The sequence below is a fragment of the Lagopus muta genome, chromosome 5 (assembly GCF_023343835.1).
Source record: "Lagopus muta isolate bLagMut1 chromosome 5, bLagMut1 primary, whole genome shotgun sequence".
Classification (NCBI taxonomy): Eukaryota; Metazoa; Chordata; class Aves; order Galliformes; family Phasianidae; genus Lagopus; species Lagopus muta.
The window spans coordinates 12,751,359-12,772,835 of NC_064437.1; the positions used below are offsets into that span (position 1 = coordinate 12,751,359).

The 21,477-nt window shown below is 35.9% G+C and overlaps 1 long non-coding RNA gene across 1 annotated transcript in view; it reads right to left on the minus strand.

Moving 5' to 3' along the window:
* LOC125693753 (uncharacterized) overlaps positions 1 to 21,257 on the minus strand; it is a 34,205-nt gene extending 12,948 nt beyond the window's left edge. Inside the window, exons 1-3 of the long non-coding RNA XR_007377238.1 lie at positions 21,219 to 21,257; positions 18,228 to 18,609; positions 17,747 to 17,830 (exon numbers count right to left, since the gene is read on the minus strand). This is a non-coding gene — a long non-coding RNA (uncharacterized LOC125693753). The remainder of the gene's footprint in view (positions 1 to 17,746; positions 17,831 to 18,227; positions 18,610 to 21,218) is intronic.
* Positions 21,258 to 21,477: the final 220 nt, after the last annotated feature.

A 21,477-nucleotide genomic window follows, 5' to 3' on the forward strand; every position in this document is an offset into this window, starting at 1 on the left:
CAGTCACTGCTGGAAGCCCATGATTGTCTACCTATGCTCAATACTCATTTGTAGAATTACTCATCCTATACACGTCTCAGTGTCCTTTTTGTAAAGCTACAGTAAAGAATGGACTTGTCCCATCGTTGCTGTGGCCTTTCTGCACAGCAATAAAGCTGGGTTGAACAGTATAAAAAGGCAGTGCCTGTGAATGTGATTCTATGGTAATAAAGCCATTAAGAGAGATAACCCCAGGCAATTCCCCCCCCCCCCCCCCCCCAATTCTGTTGTTCATACTGAAAAGTTCTTTTAATAAGCACTAATGTCCATTCTGATCAATATCTGCAGCAGAAAGCATTACTGTCACCTTCTCTGCTCATACAGAAAACAAGAGGTAATTTCCAAGTTGGTTGGTTTTTTTTTTTCTTCTTTTTTTTTTCAAGCAGCTTAACAATTCCTGCCAACCACTTCTTGACAATGAAATATGGAGAAGCAGAATGAACATAAACACTCATGGCCTTTCCTAATTTCATGACAGCCCCATGATTGATACTGTCAATATCCATAACACAAGTCACTTCTCCCCATTTGTCAAAACACAACAGAGTAGAAAATGGTTGGGAATACGCATGTGGTTATCTGTAATATTTACTCAGCACAAATGAGGTTGAAAGCATGTTTACAGCAATAAACAAAAATGAAGAAAATTCATCCTTACCCCTGTCCTTTTTAGTATGTTTTGGTTTTGTTTTTTTTTCTCTCCAGAAACGCATGATCATCTCCATTGCTAAGAAAATGCTGATGCAGCTTCTCTAGTTCTTGGGCAAAAACTTTGCTTTTTTTCCCTGAGCTTCCAAGAGCTGTAGGATGTGATTCCCTCTCATGAGAGAGTAGCTACTGAGTAGATTATGGGAAGTTAAATGCTATAATCCTGAATTTTGGACTGGGAATTCATTAATCACTCCTCTTCCGATATCACTTTGCTAATCGTAACAGATTTGACCAAGCACAACATCACACACTTTTGATCCTTATACCAAACCTTCAGTGTTTAATATATTAAAAGAAATTGGCCTTCAAAGAGCTGCTGAAGCACTGCGTGACTGAGGAAGACAAACATTCCAAATGCCAACCAAGAGCCTGATACTTTTACTGAATTCAACGTGTTGCTAGTCTTAGTCCCTGATTCTACGATTTCCCACATAATTCAGTGATTTTCATGCCAGCAACTCCTTCCTCAGGAAGTCTCTGACACCATGTAGCATTTGACCACAACCAGAGAAGAAAAAGCTTTATCTCTTAACTGAAAATCTGCTTTTGATGTATATAGGCCATTCTTCATCTCATTTCCCTTCATCTAATACAGACCCATTGTCTTTAAAGTCTTCAAACCCATTCCAATTAAGAATTCCAGCTAAGACAGAGATGGAGGGTCTCTTATCTCAGCCTGGAGAAGAGAAGGCTGCGGGGTGACCTCATTGCAGCCTATCAGTACCTGAAGGGAACCTACACCCAGGAGGGGAGTAAACTCTTCAAAAGGGCTGACAACAGCAGGACTAGGGGAAATGGTTTTAAGTGGAAGGAGGGAAGATTTAGGTTGGATGTTAGGGGGAAGTTCTTTACTAGGAGAGTGGTTAGGCCCTGGAACGGGCTGCCCAGGGAGGTTGTGGATGCCCCGTCCTTGGATGTGTTTAAGGCCAGGCTGGACGGGGTCCTGGGCAACCTGATCTGAATGTGTATGTTTGGTGGCCCTGCTAGGCAGGGGGGTTGGAACTACATGATCCTTGGGGTCCCTTCCAACCCGGGTGATTCTGTGATTCTGTGATCTGTGATCATCTCTCTGGTTTCTTCTACTAGTGAGGACCTTAATTATAAAACAGAAGAAGTAATGGATTTTCCTCTTGATGGTTTGCTGATGCTTTTGGTCAACAGCTGCATTTGGAAGGGAAAAAAATTAATGCTCAAAGTATGAACTAACATTGTCTGAATTCATTCACTTGTCATATGCCTACATGCTTCTATATGCTGAATTTAAATTTAAAGAAGGGCAAAGGTTGCATATATTACAGTTTTGGTTAAAAGAAGAAAAAAATTCACGGGTTCTATAGCAGTTTCAGAGATCAACAGCATAGTACTGTTCAGAATAAAGCATGTAACTGAACAACTTTTATATATAAAAGTACTCTGCTTAGAGATCTTTTCCCCAGTAATGATGACATTGCCACTCTTCAAACCATTGGTGAAGGATAGTAAATTTATATGTTAATATTTAATAGTAAATTCATTCACTTGTGAGAGTAAACCTAATTCCAAAAATTTTCATGTGCCTTGTCTGCAAAGAATTTAAATTAATACAGTTTACATAAATAAATATGAATATCAAGAATTTCCCAGGCAAGGTCTGGAATAGTTTTTTGTTTTTGCAATATGTTCAGACTCTTTGCTACTACACTGAGAATAAACTATTTTTCATTACTTCATCCAAGATCATCTTCTTTCTCCTATTATCATTCTTAACACCTCCACTTTTTAAAGTGTCTCCCTTGCACTGACTAGAGGTCTAGCAGAAAAAGCTCACAGCTTTCTTCAATGGATGTTTTCTGTATTGTTCTGAATAGAGAAGAAGCAAATAAATACTACAATTGTTCCACCTCCAGCAATCCTTTAAATACCCCACAGGTACCTCTGTCCCTCAGCCTAGTTAGCTATTCTGTTGGTTCTTGTAAAGCAATGACAGACTCCCCATGCAGCCTAAGCTTCTCAGATGTCTCTAATTACTGCAGCAGTGCACAGACTGTGCTCCCACCATAGGCCTTCTAAACTGTTCTTGCATGATTTGCCAGTCCCACAGATAACTGACATAATTCTATCATGAACTTATAGAGAATCATCTGTCCCTTTTAAGAGTCACATGTATGTAGGCGCATAACCACTTCCAAAATAGCTGACCAACAGACTACATATGCAAAAGGGTAATAGCTACTATGAATAACTAAAAAAGTCACAGTAGGTTTAACATACTTTATCCAGGTTCTCCTAATCTTTATTAATTTTCGGTCAAATTAATAAAGACAGTGTGATTCAGTAAGGAAAGCTTTCTACAGAAATGCAGATTCTCTAAAAGCTGTAAATTTAGCAAATGTTCCAGATAGTTAACAGGAGTAGTAAGTCTACTCAATCACACTGAGTTATGAAAGTACAGCTAGAAATTGTGATGTAAATTATATGCAATCTTATTGACATCAGTGAAAGAGAAAATATCAGAAGAAAAGGATTGAAGACTTTGGGTGTTACATAATTTATATCTAGTGAAACTCATAGAATTAGTTATTGCTATAATGGGTGTTTAAGCTCCTCTTTTGAGGTCTGATGATAACTGGTATTACACATTACATCAGTATTTGTTCCTTTTATGTATAACATCTTCCTATTAAAATTGTAAAAGGAAAGATTCTTCTGAATATAGACAATTTTGATAAAATACAGGTTAATATTCTCTAAAGTGTATTTTTATGTTATGATTTATTAGAATTCAAATTTGTAGATCATTTATATCAAGTATTTAACTAAACTCAGGAGTCCTGAACACTATGCTGCTAATCCCATGATAAATATTTTAATCTACTTTTCAATAGTCTTAAAATACTACTGCTTTCAATACATATAATTTCATCATTTATTTTTCTACAAATAGAGTACCATGGATGAATTAGTTCAAAAGCGCAACTTAGAAAGAAAATCAATAGTCCTCTGTTGAAGACCACTCACAAAATACAATCAGGTAGTAATTGATTCATAGCAAAATTTGCTATTTAATTCTAGACACGTTTAAAAGGTAGAAAAGCATTCACAACAGTTTATAATTTGTCTTTGTACTAATATTCCCAAGTGTATCACCTCTGTAATGATCATAGTATAACTTTAATAAATTAAGTTAAATTTGAAGTGAGCTCTGAGCTTGCCAAATGCATCTTTTTGTGGATGACAGGAAGCTGACATTTGGCTGGAATTTACCACTGCCTTTAAATAGAAAGCCTTTCCATAGAAGAAGTTTTAAAAAAAAAAAAAAAAAAGGGGGGGGGGGGGAGAATAGTGATACAAATTCAGCTTAGTATGTGTATAGAATAAGATAATGATCTAATGTTACTTGAGAAACAAATGGGTCTATCAGCTGTATTGCATAAGTTGATGATAGCAATTTATCTAAAGGAGAATTTCTCTGTGGTAATACTAAGGGGAACTGGACCACATTAAAAGAATATTTGATTTTTTTTTTTTTTTTTAAACCAACAGTATTTTCTTCTCAATTGGTTTTTGTAACGTTTGCAACAAAACCACATTCTGACAAATGTCTTGCTATTACAAAGAGTTAGATACAAACTTAAGGTCAGCTCTTTTTAAAAATGTTTCTTCTCCTACTAAGTCCCTGTAATATAAAACACATTCTAAGCACCATCCATAAAGGACAGTGTTATAATATACTGTGATCTTTTGACCTAGCACCTGCACATCTTTAATTTATACTTTGTGGCTTAAAAGGCGCCCCGTATCATCAAGGTCACTTAGAAAGGCTTTAACTCAGGATGCTTCTTGCAATAAATTAAAAAAAATAAAATAAAATACAGTGGTATAAGAAACAACTCTTGTAAATCCAGAAGGAGATCATACTGGTACATGCTTCAATACAAACTGGTCTTCCATATATATATATATATATATATATACACACACATATACATATACATATATATACATATATACACACACACATGTGTGTGTGTTTGCAAAACAGTATCTGAAAGTCATGTGTTTAAATATAAGAGATGCCAAAAGTAATCAGGATTCAGCTATTTTATTTGCATTATAATCTTGCTTTTAAATATCTGAGCACAATACTTTTTTTTTCTTATAATTCTTGACTCCATGTTTAGCAGAAGTGATATTTACTTTGAAAAGTGAGTATTCTACATTTTGTTTCATTCCTACAGTTCTATGTCTGGACTAAAGGCTAGTGAGACCTCACTAATGCTTTAGATTCCAGAGTGAGAAAAAACTATGTTCCTTATATCTTCACTCCATTTTCTGATGAAATGAGAACTGATATTGTCATTTTATAGTTCATGAAACAAGACACAGAGGAACTGTTCAACATTTGTTCAGCAAGGGGGATGGAGAGGAGATTTAATTAGATACTAGGAGGAAATATTTTACTCAGAGAGTGGTTAAGCACCAAAACAGCTTGACCAGAGAGGTTGTGGATGCTTCATCCTAGAAGGTGCTTCATCCTAGAAGGTATTCAAGGCCAAGTTGGATAGGGCCCTGTGCAGCCTGATCTAGTTCAAGGTATCCCTACCCACGGCAAGGGGCTTGGGACTAGATGATTTTAAGATTTCTTTTCCAACCTATGCCATTGTATGATTCTACAAAAAACAAAATTAGGATTTCACTAATGTGAAAAACATAACGCTTTTCAGAAATTGTTGCATTGGATCTAGCTGTTCAGAATTCCGCATGCTGATCATCTATAGGTGTAAGCATACATGATTTCTTCAAACTGTAATGTCATAGAGTTCAAGCTGAAACTAAGCGTATTGTAATAAGTTTGCTCCTCTAATTCCTACTTAAGTTTTAGCACTCCTTTGTATGCAACCTTGACTGTTGATTTCACTTCACGAAGAAACTGGAGAGTGTAGGAGGCAGTCAGCTACTGGATGTATAAATCATTAAGTGATGCCATAATAAGTTACAACTCATTAGCTGATTATCACTTCTGTAACCATTCAACCATTCACATGAACTGAAGCAATTCAGCAAATGAATGGTAACTCATCAAGCTGGAGAAACTCCATCACCTGCAGTCATCTATGCATTTCCTAAAATGACTATTCCTAGTGCCTCAGCAACCACTAGGAAGTGAGGACCCAGCTGCTGCTGCAATTTGCAGCATTTTCAAGCACTTGAAACTTTGTAAGGATTAGCCTTATAAATACAGATTACATCTTTGAGGACTTCAGTTTTCAACTCCTTCAACTATTTTCAAACTGTGGATTTTTTTATTTGAGCAGCAAAGCACATATTTCGTATCATAAACCATTCTACAAGGTGTTATTCAGAGCACAGAAATGCATAGGTTTATCCATGAGAGGCTGCAAGTTATAATTATGATAATATGCCTTTTAGTTATTGCTTGCAGAAAATTATTTTTGCTAAAATAATTATTAAAGAATTATTGAAAATATTTTAAAAATTACCATGAGTGATAGAGAAAAAAAGTATAGTAGATTAGAAAATAGAAAGTTACAATAAAAATATCAGGCAACTTCAATTCTAGCCATAACCATCATTCCCAGCAATGAGAAGAAGGTGGCACAAGAAAGGCTGTACTGCACAATAGTATCAGTAATGTCATATAGTATAGAATTTCACAGAGTACTAGAAAATGGGCTCAGGCATGGAAGGTTCTTTCTTACACAACAGGGGAATTAAAAAACTTAGGAAATGGTTAAGGAATTTGGTTTCCTCTAGGTTCATTTAGTCTTAATCTCTCCCAGAAAGAATGTGTCTTATTTAACAGTAAACTGCAGAAAACTTTCTCTTGGAAGGAATTGTAACATTGCCCGAAGTAAGTTACAACCTGAACAGTTATGCAAAGAACTCCTAATCATAAGTGAGTAGACAAAGCCCTACAGTACAGTCCAATCGACTTTTAATAGTGAATTACCACACACTGGAACCTTTTCTAATAACACAAGAGTTCTTTCAAATCCTCAAAATCTGGGAAAGACAAAACAGTTTTGGTGAGCATTAGTTTTAGCGGTTTCCTGTGATGTGGTGTTTACAATAGTAGTACAAGCTCAGCTGGCAAGTCAGAACTGCCTAGAGGCAGCTCCTGGATCTTTGTTCATATTTTCCACAATGAAAAATATAATTGCAGTAAATTAAACATTTTTACCATTTCCACAGAGCTTTCATGGATTTGTGCATGTGTTAATGAGATCTAGCATTTTTCTGCCTTTCAGATGTACATTATAATGTCACCCAACTCTCCGGAAGGAGTGATATTGCTTCCATTGACAAGCAGCTCGCATTGACATATAGCTGAAGAGTGACCCATGTAACACACACAGCAAGTATAACAAAGCTACGAGATCAAGAGCAACATTTACTCTATTAACAAGATGTCTATTCCAAGTTTCATCATGAAATTCCAAGTTAATGAAACTCTTTATAAAAGCGTATGGAGACAGCTCAAAGAGGGTGACTTTCACACATACCTGTCCTGCTGACAGGGAAGAAAACCTTATTTTTTTGAATGAAATCCTCTGAATAGATAAAGGTAAAATAAAATAATAAACGGAAGGAAACAAAGTGCTTTTCATCAAAGTACTGCTATAATATGCACTGATCTTAAAATAAAAAATATATATATATTGCTAAGAAATTGATGAGGGTGAATATCACATGGTTCCTTTTCCTGGCAACATTTCAACAAGATAAAGGCACTCTACATATCCACATAGAATGAAACATATTATATGCTTGCATTAACTGATTTCAGGAACTCTGATAGTCTGGCCATAATTAAGGATGATACAAGAGGCTCTTTGCATCAGTTCAATAACCCAATTATTCTGTGGCAGAATTCCCTTATCTATGAAGGGAATGACAAAAACAAAACAAAACAAAAAAAAAAAAAAAAAAAAAAAAAAAACACACCACCACAGTTCTCCAGAAATACACTTTCCCACTCAATGGTAGATGAAAAGGAAGGACAAGATAGGAGTACTAAAAGAATGACTTTACCAAATTCAAGCAATTTTCTGAAAACACAGATTTGTTTATATTTACAATAATAAAGTGCGCTTTCCAATGTGCATGATCTGAAGTGTGTTGCCAGTGTGCAAGTACGTGTATGAGAGAGAGGAAGAGAGGATTTCTTAGAAGGCAGTTCGACTCATAATTTCCTGGAGAAGAAACCCATTAAGTGCTTTTGCTCCACTTAGTTGTGAGCTACATTTTGAAGGCAAAAAGCAACTCTTCAGGTAATCACAGGCAAGGATGATTTCTATAGTATAAGTGAAGAGTGACTTCCCCAGAAGTTTTAGAGCAGAACTAAGCAAGAGGTTGCCTGAATCACTGAAAACCTGCTCCAGCACATCACTGTGAAGCTATAATTCATTTCAGTGGTGCTTAAAGTTCAAGCTGAGTTTTCTGAATTGCAAATAAGATCCTGTGTAAAGAATATTCCATGTATGTATCCAGTCAGGGTGGTAATGTTGTTATTACGGCACTGCCTGCAATAACTCAGCTGTCAAATTCACTCCAGGCTGAAATACATGGTCTCAGCTGGCCAGCAATTTCTTTTTTCATATACGATACATTCAAAACCAACCCAGACTGTTACAAGTAATGAGAGTCATGAGGTGGCAAAAAAAAAAAAAAAAAAGCATTTTTTTAATTTAAGAAAAAGTTTTAAGAAATTGTGAATGAATGTTATCAGTGTTGTCTCCCACTTATCTGCATCACTATTAAATAAGAATTTTGACACTGTATATCTCATCTATTCATTATATTCTCTGTATTTTTTCAGGGCAAAAACTCCTAATAAAAGAATTGTCTATATTAACTTTTCTCCTTAGGTAGCTTCTCCCTTAAACCAGTATCAGCAAAGTCTACATTCTACATTCTCTACATTCAAGTCCTTTGAAAATGAGCTCTCTAACACACTGATAGACACACTGACAGTACTTTTGTGACCAAGCTAAATGGATGAAAACATACAACAATTTTTCTTTCAATCTAGTTCTTCCAATCCTACCAAGTTTCAACTGAATCTAAGTGTGGAAATAGATTACCAGATTCCACTGAAACTGTAATTTGTATATACTCTTAGTGAGTCAACTACAATATAGCATTCAAGGGATTGTGAACAGATTTTTCTTTTACTTGAAAAATATACAACTTTGTCAGTAAAACAGCACAAAAATGTAGATAAATTAAAAAGGATTAAGCATAATTACTTTTTATGATGCATATTTCATAATTAAGATAAATATGAGCTTTACAAAGTATGGCGGATAGGTGCATTGAAAGAGTCCCATACAGTGTATGCTGTAGCAAACAAGGCTAGAATTTTGCTACTGAGAGACAAGACAGGAGAATAATTTTACGTGTCTCATTACAGTTTTCAAATTTCATGTAGTTCGAATTAACCATAAAATTGAAGATATTAAGTCTCAGCACTAAGAAGTTGTTGGATGAAAGTGATGGAACATCAGAGAATGTAATACATTATAAATAATGTATTTAATTTCTAAAATACTTACATTATTTAAAGAATTAAATAACAAAGGGAAAATAGCTAAATCTTACAGACTAAAGGTTAGAAAAATGTCACTGACTGTCTTATGTGTTAATACAAACATGGCTGCCAGATGAGGCAGCAAACCCTATCTTATATGGAACTTAAAAGATTTCAAATGCATAACTAAGGATGTGGGACTTCCTGTTTGAGGCAGAGCATTGAAAGAATAGATCCAATTTTGATGAAGGACATCTAGGCACTTTCATTTTTGTAACATCGAACTTGTACCATCTTTTCAACACAAATTTTCATCAGTTATTACTGAGTATTGCTACATCTTCGCACGCTAAGCAGAAAAGCCCTCTCAAACTTTTTCTTCCTTCACCATAATAGCACATAGAAGAGGCTGATTAAGTCCCACTTCTTGCTGTTTTGGAGCAGAACTGCTTTGTTTGCTATAATGTTCTGTCATTGCAGGAATGAGATGGTGAGTGTTTATATTTGATGTTACTAACTCCTCTATTAAATCAGCTAAAATAAGAGCAACATAAGAGTAACAATCAGATGAACAGCTGATGAAGACGTTTTACTGTTCTTGAGATTATCCAAATGACAAGCCAGCTTGTGGAAGCAAATTTACTGTACCAAAATAAATCTGCAAGAATTTGTATAATCTGATGTGATGAAATATCAAATATTGGTAGATTATAACAGTTCTCACAGCACTTGACAGACTTCCACTGCAGCTGGCACTACTATGTAACTCTGCTGTGCTATATTAGTCACCTTTTAAAATATTTTAAGTTTCCTTTTAATATTCAGTGCAGGGATTTTATGGCAGTGTTAATTACTTGCAAGTCATGTACTCCAGTATTTGATTACTAGGTTGCTTTTCAGATGTTCTGCTTAGCTGAAATAGTAAAGACAGGTTTCTATGTTTGATCCTTGGAAATAAGATAAATCAAGCAGCAGGCTAAAGGAGAGGTGATCCTTCTGCTCTACTGAGCACTGGTGAGGTCACATCTGTACTGGATTCCCCAGTGCAAGAGATATATAGTTACACTTGAGTCTAACAGAGGGCTAGTCTACAAAGATCACTAAGGAACTGGAGCATCTCTCCAGTGAGGACCTGAGACTATTAGCCTGGAGATAAAGAGATTCAGGGAGACCTGATCAATGTCTGCAATTACCTGCAAGGACGATGTAAAAAAGATGGACCCAGGCCTTTCCCAGTGGTGCCTAATACACAAACCAGAACAGAGGAGTTTCCCTCTGACCATCAGGAAACACCGTGCTGTGTAGATTGCAGACCACTGGCACAGGTGGCCCAGAAAGCCTTCTCTTTAAATATCTTTTAAAGCCACCTGTATGTGGGCCTGAGCAATCTGCTCTGGATGTGTCCCTGCTTGATCAGGGACCTCCAGAGATCCCTTCCAACCTCAGCTGTTCCATGATTCTGTGATCAAACTGACTGTATTCTGCACCAAGCACAAATCAAAGACAATGCCAGACCACTTGTGAGACATCACCATGAAGATGAATTACATAAAGAAGATAATCCAATAAATAATAATCAAATTCACCAGTGACCTTTTCACGATCTACTTTCCATACAGCAAGAGAAAAAAAAAAAAAACAAAACAAAACAGTAATCCAGACCAACACTTGAAATAAGGAACAAGAAACTCAGATTTGAAGGGACAACATTTTTTGTTTGTTTTAAAGTCGAGAGCTAACCCTTAGATTAAACCCAGCCTGAGTACACAGATTAGCTGAAGACTTTAATTTTTTTGAAAAGCCATGTACTTTATACACAAGGACTTTTGTCAAAATAGTAATTCAGTGTCCTATTTAGACATATACAGGAGACATTCATATATGCATAAACAAATTCATTATTATAAGCAGTATAACGAACTCAAATTACCTTTGTCCAAAGCAGCTACATTACCATCTTCTCCGTTCCATGTTTGTTTCATATTGATGTGTGTTTTATAACTGGACTTTGCTTCAGTCAATTTAAATAATTTAAAAATTAGCAGGAAGATCGCTAAGACAAGATTTTTACCATGCCAGTAGCAAAGTGTACTGACAGTAAATCAAGAAGTCCACCAGAGATTTTAAGTCTCTGCTTGTCAAATCAAATAATCAGACCCTCTCCTCGGCAGTACCCAAGTGAAGGAGAATAATGTGTTGAAAAAAAGAGAAAAGAATCAATAGCGGTATTGAACAGATATAAAAATATTATTGAATTTCTGTCTGTGGATTAAGCTTTTATGAAGGTTGATATAATGTAGTTGGACAGATAGGCCTTTGTCCAAATGTCCACTTGAGTCTTCCTACTGGCTTCACTCAATTCGAGAACTGATTCACAACAGAAGAAAAAATACTCATAGATATGCTTGAATATTCCATGTTATTATATATTTCAGGCACTTTTATACACACTTTCTTTAATATTTCCAGGATGTTATATAAAATCAATAGTACCATTAGGAATTAACAGGCACACAAGCATAACCAACCAATTTTCTGAAGTACTGCTATTACACCACTAGAGAGGGAAAACAACACAACTGTGTTCTTGGTTGAGCTACCAAGCACTTCAAAAGCAGATTTAGAATCCACAATAATCAATAATCTACTTGCTGCAAACAATCTGAAAACACTGCCTAACATCCAATGGTCACAGAACTATTTTAAAACTATAATGCATACCAGACACATTCACAACTTCAGTTAGGAGAAATCTCTTCTTCTAATGAGTTGAACAAATTCCTAAAATATAATACAAAAATTTGTGGGGGAGGGTTGGAGTACCAAGATAGATCATGAGTTAAGTGAATTTCAAGGCACTTTTCATGTTAAGGATATGTAAATGTGCAGACTGTTCTGGCAATGTTTTAATAGGATTATAGAAAAGACATAATCCTTTTTAATATATTATTTTTCAAACATCTGTGTCTTCCCATTTCCCAATTGAAGTGAAATACTTTTAGGCATCTTCACACAAAATATTAACCGCTATCTTTCTTTACTGGAACTGTCAAAAAAATCTCATTGATTTACCCATAGAACATGTAATTTTTTGTATATTCCACACATCATAGTCCATTATTGTTGACTATGAATTAAGTTTTCAAACGCATGATAGTTTACTTGAAATACAGTATGCGCTCAAGATTTTTTGTAATCTTTATAATTGATTGCTTCTGACTTTGTCTTTTCATTCTTTTATGTACATGTCCTTCTATGAACATATTTTTAAAGTACTAAAATGCACTTGACAATGTCACTTTAGAAGAGTCTTTTGTGTCTTATCTCACTAGCCGTAATCACTCAGGAATATTAAAGCTGTGTCTGGTGCTGCTAAGGAAAATGAACTGCTTGTGCATAGACAGAAAACTGGTGTAACGAGGGCTCCAAAGTACGTAAGAGGTTATGCAGTCTGTCATCTTTGGTTCTAAGGTTAATGCTAGCAAGCAAAAAAAAAAAACAAAACACTTACAGTGGCTGTACTTTCAGATCTGACATGAGATGTCATGAGATAGATGAGGTAATCATAAGGTGCAGTTACCAAGACTATTCTAGCTTGAGTATGGCAGAATCTAAGAACATAATGCATCTTCTTGTAAGTCTTATTTCTGAATTACCAGCTCCTCTTCTAAAATCAGTTCATGAAGTGAAAGGAGTCCTGCAAATTATGCTTTTGACAATGCAGCACATGCATTGGAAAGTATTGAGGTAAGATGTTGTTTGTTTTTAGCCAGTGAGGGGTAAGAAGGAGGAAATAGAATATTTTGCCTCTCCTCAAGTATTTTGTTAAGCAAAATATAGCAGTGATAAGGAAAGACCAGTCAAAACTATGCGTGGATAAAACAGAGTACAAAAAAGAACGATGAGCTACTGAAACACTAGAGCCATCTGACAATTCAGTCATACAGTCTGGTCTTCTCAAAGTACTCATTACATTAATGCTCATGGGAAGACAAAAAGAAAACTCAGAACTAGAGTTGTTCACAGGTACATAAGCAAGAAAAATGGGTTGCCTTCCAAACATGAGATGTCATTTAGCTCCAAGTAGATCATGCAGCATTGATAGCACATCACAAAATTGGACAAAAATGATAGCTAAATTCTTAAAAGCTCTTTCTAATGCAGCACAGTACTTCAAGTGACGCAGTATATCACAAACACAAACAAATTCAGATTTCCAACAATACACTCCTGTGCTGATGTAACCAAATAATACAATTTCAACATATATATACACACACACACACACACAGAGCTTACCCTAATTAATAACTTATAACATAGCACTGCAACTGACATTAGTGTCTTCTGCTTGTGGCTATTTGCCAAAAATGACATGGCCTGAAAAATGTAGAAGACAGCAAGTATGCTCTTTACCTCAGGTTTTTTTTTTCCCCCCTTTGAGTGAAAATTTGAATTATGTATAGAAGCCTCATTCAGATACTATAACTGCCAAAAGAAAGGTATATCTTCCCTCTGCTATCACCTATACAATCTTTTGTGGAGCTGTTGCTTTTTTAGGCTTTAATTTTAGTATGTACAGCCCATGAAAATTATCAACCTAAAAATATGGAATAGGACACTAACTTCTTCAGAAACCACTAGTCTTAGAGATTTGCATTCAGTACAGTTTAAAAAATTATGATACATATTTTCGTATTACTACTTACATTTTTGTTTGGAGTAATTTCACACATGGTAAGAACTTTACTGATGACTAATCATCAGGCTACAAGGATCTTTAGAGGTCTACAAGCTTTAGAGGTCTGTGTTCTAAGGGCACTGGCCCAAGACAGCAAAGTTAGAGAAGAATGTGCTTGCATAAGGGACTACTACAAAGGAATGTTTGAAGTAGACACAGTCAAACCATAAAGGATAAAGTTCTCATATAATTTTTATAATAGATTTAACTCTTACAAACACTATCTTCACAGAATCACAAGGATTGGAAAGAACTTCTGGAGACCACCTAGTCCAACTTCCCTGTTAAAGCAGGTTCCGTAGAGTAGGTTAAAAAAAAAAAAGACAACACAAAAACAACTGTGTCTGGTACAGTCTGCTAGAGAAGCAAAAAAAAAAAAGTCCAGATTAGAAAGAAATAAAGTTAGCAGGGCCATTTTATATGATCCCTATTTACTCATCAATATCTTTAATGTAATTGTATTGCATTTTCTCAGACAGCGAGTATTTTGGTTTCATATGGTCACAGCCACTAGAATTATACAGAATGCTGACATGCTCTCAGAAATAATCAGGTATCTGCAGTGCAACCACTTCAGATGCTTTAAACAAATCATCTTCATATTAGTTGGGTTCTGCTAATGCCATCTGGCAGGGGAAGTGATATATTTCAGCAATAATTGAATATTTTAATTTGAATATACTTATAGGAGCCCACTTGGCTATTTTAAAACACGTATCTGTAGATACTTTCTAACATCTTCCAGTTACAAAAACTTTGCTCTCCTTCCGATAGATAGCTCTTAGTAAAAAACAACACAGTCATGTTCGCTTTTTTTTTTAATTACATTACTTCAATCATAAATACTGAGAATCACCTATTACTCATGGATTTCAATTTATATATAATTTAACACGCATATCAACATTAAAGTCTCCATATTTGTAAAGACAACCTTGACAGATAATAGTAATTGTGGAATACAATTCCACAATTCTTCTTATTTAAATTGACAAACCATTTAATAGTTTCTTTCCTCTACTTGATTTGATTGTAGAGAAACAAGATGACTTTAAATGTTCAGTATGGTAAACTCAAGACTAATAATTCAATTATCATTAAGCACTGAAACAATAGTGCTGCCTTCCCTTACAGTGTCAAGAATTTTAGTGAAACATTTAATAACACCAGTATACTTCAGATGTATGAATTGTCTAGATTGACAGCACCATACTGTGGCTTCCAAACAAACACTTCTCAACAGCTGTAAAGGAGTGAACCAGATGCATTTCATGGGTTATTTGTGGTATTCTTCCAGCCTATAACCACAGACATTTGCTTAGTGTAAAGGACTGGTTAAACTCACAATGCATCCAGAGCCTACAAGCTAATTCACTGACATACAACATGGACAATGACTTTGTCTGAATACAGCTCCTACCAAAGATAGGCATGACTGAAAAATGCTAGTATTTGGACAGCTTTGCAGCAAGTCATCAGCACACAGACTCTTTGTCACAGGATAAAATTCAAACAAAACATTTCGCCTCACCAGAAAGTAAAAATTTCTCTTATTAAAACAGCATAAAGTGGTGAAAACCTACTTCATGATGGGCAAATTTCAGTAAGAACTCAATTTACATTTTAAAAGGGACAATTCTAAACAGAAGGATTATCTGAACTTCCTGAGGAATTTCCTCAGGTAAAGATGGAAAGCTGAAATTGCTTATCTTTCAGTCCTCAACGAACCTTGGCTCTCAGACAGGTGGTCTTAACAGAGCTTAGGTGGACTTTACCCTTTAGCTTTTGATCTTGCCTGTCTCTTCCTTACTAGCACAAATATTCAGACTGCATGCACAAACATTGCCAGTAGCATAACTTTTGAAATTATGAAAGAAAAAAAAAACCTGTACTTCTGGCTGGTACTTTTGATCTGAATCTATTCTTTATGTCTCCCTCAGATTCATAATTGTGAAGACATATCTTCAGATGTACAAATAATGTCTTTCTATTCATATTCTATAACATGTATTTTGGAATATTTATTCTCAAAGGATTTTTAAGATAACTCCACCTTTTATTATTAAACTAACCACTACTTTGCACCTTAATCTGTTCAGATTGTTTTGGAAGAAATACACAATCACAGACTAATTTTACAAACACTTCTGTATACATGCAACTTTAATTTAATGACTCAGAAACATAACCTTTCAACCCTAACTTATTCATAATGCATATATTGACAGATAATAATAATTAAGGATATAATTGATAATAGCGCTTATCAAAGGTGACTCAACATTTAATAGCACCTCCTCAATTATGTAGAAAAAGGAGACATACCTCAGATCATAATTGTTCAGTACGATAAACACAAATTTCATAATTCAATTAATATTAAATCTACTTTATGTCAAAACAATATTTCAACTGAACGGCAAATTAAACACTAGCTAATTCTTCAACAGGAGGACAAGATGCATTGACCCTATTATGAAAAATAAATATCACTTAAAACAGGTTTCAAGTAAATAAATGCATTTACCAGGATAAACTATTTCCTTGCACAGTTAGCATTAGCATATATCTTGTGCATTGTTACACACACACCAAATTACACTACAGAAACAAATGTGACAGAGCACATACAGATTATCTAAGGTCATGAGGATAAAAATATAAAAACTGATGATGATGAATCCAAATCAAACACAATCAAAAATATAATTCAGTAATCAGGGCCACACCTTGAATCCTATCCCATTTATCTGTTAACCATATGGTGTTTTGAAAGAACATGCACTGCTAAGGAGATCTGAGGAGAAATATTTCTACCTTCTCTCCACCTGCATCACAGTTCCTAGAAATAGACAACTTGCTACACTCACCAAAAGTTCAAGGGAGTGTATTTTGTAAGAGGATAATGGTTTTAAGGAAATCACTAAATTACAGCTGAGTGGTAGGGATATTATAATGTTAACTTCTTCCTCTGTGAAGCTATTTGCCTGCTCTTCAGATGCCAGACCACAAAATTTCTTTTGTTTTTGAGAAGAGCCAACATCCTCTACCTGTGCCCCCTTATATTTGTTTCAAGTTTCGGGAAACAAGAAAAACTTTTTTAGAGTGTTTCAGAGCAGTATTCATAATTCTCTTACACTGACACTGCTATATTGTTTTTCTGTTCTGTAAAACGTACACTTTTTTTTTTTTTTAAAGAACAAGGCCCTGTGTTTGCTAGAGTTTGCCAGAATTGCCAGAATTTTTAACATGGGGAAAAAAAACCTGAGTAAATGCAACACATTTGGACTCCCTCAGATAGGGAAAGAACATGTCACAAGGCAGAGTGACAGGGCACATCCTAGGGAAAGATGATTCAGTATCAAATAGTATTGATAAATTCACTCTCGTCATCCATTATATGCAGATAACAACCACAAAGTCAGTATGGTTGAAAGCAGAGTGTTTTCATGCCTTTTAGAAGGCCATAAGGAACAAACAGACCTGTCAGAATATTTATGACAGACCACTTTCTTGTAGTTTTTCCCCCACTCCTTTCCCAAAGAAAGGGGTTAAACTACAACTGTTGTCCTTTCACAGACAGTGCCTCCGAACTACAATGTCCACTAATCCTAACAGCAACTGTGTAAGGACAGGAAGCAGCAGATATAGCTGCTTTAAACCAGCTCCAGATCACTCAAGAAAGACAGCCATTACAATCCAGTAACAAAGGAGGAATCTCTTACCACTTTCTAACGACCGATGCTCACCAAACACTCTCCAAGTGAGGCAGTCTCCAAGTTGAGATCCTTCCCTTGCAGGTGCCAGCCCTTAAATGAGGTTAGGAGGGGTGAACCCTGGGTCACAGAGATGAATTGTTCACACACCTGTGCTCCCCAAGCTGGCTACGCCCCCTCACCAGGTGTTCAATCACTGGTTCAGGCTGTGACCTAACTGTTCCCATGCAAACAGTTTGGTGCAGGAAAGTTAAAACCAACAACTTTACCCAAAAAGTTACTGGCAAACAGAGAAGAACTCTGAGCACCAGCGTAGTACGATCTTTGTGGAATGGCATAAGCGAGTTGTGACATTCTCTATTAGTTTCTATTTCTTAATGATCTCAGGATGCAGCCACACACAGAACAGATTACTCTAATGTTTTTTCAAGTGAGAAAAAGGTGGCTAGTTATGGCAACATTTGCACTGCAAAAATTTAATTCTTCTCACCAGGTTCTGTTGAAAGAGCAAACTCCTAGCCAAGACTGTGGGCTGTGCATCTGGATGCAGCAGAAGATGAAGCAATTACTTATCTTACAATAACTGATGCTTCAAAACGTTGTACTCTATGTGCATCCTATTGTACAAGTCTGTGAGGCATATGTACATAACATGCATTTTCTTGTCAGCTGGGATTCAGCATAGCTATGCTTGTATATTCTGTATATCCTAAGTTCCCAAATGAGAAGATATAAAAGCTAGGATAACCCTGCCCCAATTATCCTTGGAATGCTAAATCTATACTGTTGAAAATTCTGAAGTATCTGGACAAAAATCTGGGCTAGAAAATCTTCATTAACAGCAACAAGTAGTTGTGGTAAATAATCGTATTCTGGAAAAAGAAAAAAAAAAAGTAGGTTAAAAAAAACCTGTTTTATATGAAGAATTCTACTTCCTTGAACTTAATATATCTGCCCAGTGGACGCGAGTGCCTAAGATGGAAATATAGTGAAGTGCTCCTTGTTATTGCCTGGTAGCTCTCATTCTGTACCTGTAGTAGGGAAAGACTGTCTCTGCTAATTGTACTGTGACAATTAAAAGGGAAAAAGTACCCCAATGGCCGATCAGCCAAGAAGCTGGACTTACACTATGTATTCTAGTTCAAGAACATTTATATTGAAATAATTTGGTCCCCAAAACAATGAAAAAAAGCCTGACGTATTTTCTGTTCAATGTAATAGTACAAAACTTGCTGTTGTCAAAATACTCTGTTCTGACATTGAATCTGGATGAGAAGGTTCACTTAGTTGGAACAGATTGTTTTTCAGAAGCTAAGCAAAGATGACCTTCAGTCAGGACCCTGACAAGAAGGCAAGCAAATGCACAAACTGTATCACAATGCAAAATGGCTGATGTGCAGCACAATGAGCAGTACTAATCATCCCTGCATCATGCATTGAATCACATTCTGTTCAGTCTGTGTTGTCAGTACAAAAAGTAACAATTTTGTCATTGATTTTTAGGGGGCCTTGTCTGCTTTACGTAAAAGTCTCATTTAGTTTTAAGTCTTTTTATGTCACATTTTCACAAGTATCCCTGTAAAGAAGTATGCCTTTCTGATCTAGTAAAAGTAGTAGCCATCTTAAATGTAGAAAGAAACAGTCTTTTAGGACTAGTTTCCCATCCCCAGCAGGTGTTATAATTATTTCACTTAAATCTACTACTGCAGTGTACAGGTCTGAGCAGGCAAAAAAGCTACAAAGATGAAGTTTCCAAGAAATGGCTATACTAGTAGACCTTCAGCTTGGTCAGCATATATTCTTTTAATTTCAGTAGGCATTTCAGTATCTTCATGCTCAGTTTGAATTCAAGGATTTCTTGTTTTCTCAACTTTCCCATGGCTCAAATTTAGCCTTTTAATCTGCTGACCAATTGAAACTGAAAATAGAAGAACAGAAGGTCACAGCTTCCTTGAAGTGCAGAATTGTGACCATAGGATAAATCACATCCTTCCTGTGCCATACAGTGAGGATTACTGTGCACTCAAAGGAGGAGGCTGCTATCCTAATCACCTAACTCGACCAGTACAAGTTATGGAAGCAAGCAGTTCAGAAGAATGAGGCTGTGAGTTATCTCCCACTTAATTCTTGCTGCTGCAGTTAATCAAGAAGCCAAGAAACTACTGAAGTTCCCAATTTTTAAAATCAGCAGCTACAAATGGGTTATCTGCAAATAAAAAATAAAAATAAAAAAATAAAAAATAAAAATCAAACAATCTCCTTAGAGGGCTTCCACTTAATCTCATAGTCTGTGGGATTTCCCACAGTCCACAAGTCATTGGACTACACAATATAAAGTTTCTCCCGCTAGGATGCAGTTCCTCCACCTGGAAGGTCAAGGAGACACTTTTCTGCTGACCCAGAAACTGCAAATATCTTTCTTCTTTTCTTCTCATACAAAGGATCTTTTCTTCTCTCTCAAACTTTTTAGTGGAAAAAAATAAAAATAATAAAAAAAGCAAGCAGCATCTTTTTTGCTGCTTTCCTTCTGTGTGCACTGTTCTTTACAATCTACTTTGACTCACTGCCAATACATGACTTTTTGTACTCTTACTCTTTTTAATAGCCTACTCCAAAAAAACAATAAAAAAAGAGTAGAAAAACCACACCAAAAAACTCCAACACAATCACAAAAACAAAACCAAACAACAAAACAAACCCATGCTTCTCCATCCTTCATCACATATACAATCTTCCTTATCTACTAGTATTATGAGGAAGAAACAAGAAATACTTTTCCTTCATTGCCCCCTGCTCTAACAATGTATTTTGTACTGTTTCTTCATTCTAATTTTCAGAAGTCTCATGGGCAGCCAGGTACGCCTACAACAGAGATGCTATTCCCTTCATATAACTTTTAAAGCAGCTATTGAATGTATATAATTTATTTGCCCATGTGCATTTTCGTAACCAGTATGTTTGCATTTCTGATTCTGTTATTCAGGTTTTGAACCTTGACTTCGATGAATCCACAATATGATTATGATTTTTTTTAAGAGTTGAAAATCCCACACGCTATAAATCACTTTTCAAATGCAGGGCTTAAGCATTCATACCATGACAATGGCTGTGTTATCTATAGATTATAGTCTCGTACTCTGCTTGTGTATATCCCTGAAAAATACTAAGACACTGCAATTACTGTAGAACAAGCAGCATAGCTAATCAATGGCTTTTGTCCAGGCTCTTCAATGACATCCACGGTGTGATTTGCTGCGACTGTGTACACATCAGTGAACGTTCTGCAAGATTTGGCTTGGTTGATATATAAAGTTGTAAGTCACACAGGACACGGGAACAGGCAGGAATGCCCTGTTTGTTTTCTGTACCATTTGTCAGGTTGTATAATCAATGAATATTAAGATGTCATAATTACGAAATAAACAACAGAGCGTGGCAAAGCAGATTATAATAACAAAAAGAGAATAGATAGAAAGCTTACCCGTATCCTGGGCTCACTTACAAAACTCCAGCAAAGCAGATCTCCAGAAAAGATCCTTTCCCATTGGTAGCCAGTCTTAAATAGGTCTAGGAGCACAGGTGAATTGCCTTCACCTGTGCTCCTCTGGCTGGCTCATGGCTCACCTCAGGTGATCCATCAGAGGTTCAGGCCGTGACTCAGTAGTTCCCATACATCTTCCAAGTAAGATTCAAGACTTTGGCTAACTTGAAGCATTCAGACATATAAGCCGTAAAGGTAA